The sequence below is a fragment of the Engraulis encrasicolus genome, unplaced genomic scaffold, assembly GCF_034702125.1.
Source record: "Engraulis encrasicolus isolate BLACKSEA-1 unplaced genomic scaffold, IST_EnEncr_1.0 scaffold_103_np1212, whole genome shotgun sequence".
NCBI classification, from domain to species: Eukaryota; Metazoa; Chordata; class Actinopteri; order Clupeiformes; family Engraulidae; genus Engraulis; species Engraulis encrasicolus.
The window spans coordinates 182501-185000 of NW_026944504.1; the positions used below are offsets into that span (position 1 = coordinate 182501).

Genomic DNA, 2500 nt, shown 5'->3' on the forward strand with positions numbered 1-2500 from the left:
CATCCACTCGTGTCCTCAGCCCACGCCCCCGTACTACACCGTGGCCAATGCATTTACCCCCAAGAGATTGTTCTTCTGTGTCGACTTTCTTTGGTTTCCACACACAACATCTCTTCACCTCTTTCAACGATAACTGACCAGAAATGGCCACAGAAGTATCACGATATGGATTACTCTATATCAAGATAACTATATATATCACAATATAGCACAATTACATACGTTTTCAGTTATTCTCTTTATTTGCTGATGTGCTCTCTCTCTCTCTCACATCTCTCTCTCTCTCTCTCTCTCTCTCTCTCTCTCTCTCTCTCTCTCTAAAAGACCACCCTCTCTCTCTCACACACCCACACACACACACACACACACACACACACACACACACACACACACACACACACACACACACACCCACACACACACACACACACACACACACACCTCCTGCGTTGTTGCTGTAATATCCACTGCAGATGTGATGTAGGCTATTGTATAGATGTGATGTAGGCTACTGTATAGATGTGGTGTAGGCTACTGTATAGATGTAGGCTACTGTATAGATGTGATGTAGGCTACTGTATAGTTGGATATGCTCCACAGATGCGATGTAGGCTACTGTAGGCTACTGTAGGCTATTGTATAGTTGGGTAGGCCTTCATTATTTGTATCAGGATTCGGGTGAAATAACGGACCATCGGCAGGGTTGCCAGATGAGGCTGATGATTTCCAGCCCAAAAAATGCTCAAAACCCCCCTAGAAGCACAAAATCCCGCCCAAATCTATTGATTTCTATGGGGAAAAAATTGGGCGGGTTTTTCTGCAAAATGCCATTTTTTACCCGCCATCCTAAGCAGCCCAATTGGGCGGGAAACAGCCCAATCTGGCAACACATCGGCCGAATTAGTCCACCACTAGACAAGAGGTGATCCCGCCCCCTTTTCAGAAATCCGTGGCAGCCATCTTTGGAGGGAGGTAGCCCACGCTAGACCTGAAAAATGGAAATGAATGGAGAAGGAGGCTCTGTCCAAAATGGCTTACTCATGTGAAAATGTCCAACACACTATACAAGGACAAAAGTTGAAGTGTGTTGCTAAATATCTACATAATTAATATAATTTGATTTTTTAAATGTATTTTATCGACTCATATCGTTTAAGTACACAGCAAGTTCTGCAGTGCTCATTTAACTCTTAGAGGGTTGATTTGGTCGTATTTGGACTTAAATTAACTCTTTAAGTGTTGACTTAACACCGCAGCATTCATATCGTTTAAGTAGATATGTAGCCTGGCATTTCAAATCTGGTCTTTGATTAATGTGTTACTGGGTGGGAGACGTGACGCCTTGTTTTTTTCGTAACATTGGTTAAAAACCTACAAAACTCTTATTTTTGCTCTTGAAAACAAATGTCAATAAAGAAAATGTGGTAGGCTACATTATGTTTCATATTAGTCTTAGATGAGAAGAAACATTTTTGTTACGATATATGTAAAGGTTTATATGTCAAATATCCTGCGGTGTGACTGTAACATTAATGAAACCTGGAATATAATAATATAAATTAACCAACAGCATTTTGAATAATGTATGAAGCATTTAGCATGATTGCATAAATATTAACTTTATATTAAGATATGTGAATGTGAAAAAAAAAACTCAGTAATATTAACTACAAGTTCGATTTCGTAACACAAATTGCATCCTGTGGGGTGATGTATGTCAATGTTTGTGAATGGGCAGCTGCAAGGCCAACTACAAGGGTCTTAAAGACTGGCTCCTAACCAGTCAGTAACTCAGTTATTGGAGAGTGCTGTGGAAGTTTAAGGTGACTATTTACCTCTTAATATATCTTCATATTGCAATGTTTCTGTCACACCATGCTTAGGTTCATTTTATGGTGTCCAAAAATCACGATTCGGTACGTACCTCGGTTTTTGGGGTCACGGTTCGGTACGTTTTCGGTACAGTATATGGTGAAAAAAAACAAAACAAAAAAAACATTTTCCACCTCAGTGCATGGTTTATTGCACCACAAATTGTCAAAATAAGCAATAAAATAAATACATCCAAAGTGCTGCATTTTATTCATAAGCTAAAATTAAAAAAAAAATTAAACACTAGCCCTATTTACAGTGGATTTTAATTTATTCTCAGTTTCATTTTTACATTTTAATTAATTCATTATAAACAGTAGGCTAAACAAAAGCTTTCAAAATGTTTAAAAGGATTAATGTTACGTAGGGAAGTTAACAGAATTACACTGTAAAACATTGCAGCCTCGTTTAGTTAAAACCACTTACTAGGTCTCCTCAACACAATGAGCTCTGATAAGTCCCTGATCTTTAACTTTACTGAGGAAGTCTTTCCTCTAATACAACTTACAAATGCCTATTGTGTTGATTATTTGATCGTTATGGCAGATTTGACGTGTTGAATGAACTTTGGTTGGCAACTCAGCAGTTGAAAAAAAGAAAGAGGGGGAAAGGCGGGAATATTGAACTC

General features: G+C 38.5%; 1 protein-coding gene across 1 annotated transcript in view; it reads left to right on the forward strand.

Moving 5' to 3' along the window:
- The window catches only part of LOC134441970 (protein NLRC3-like), a gene marked incomplete at its 3' end in the record, with an annotated part of 8134 nt that overhangs the window by 2360 nt on the left and 3274 nt on the right, over positions 1–2500 (forward strand). The gene's annotated exons all lie outside the window — the stretch shown is intronic.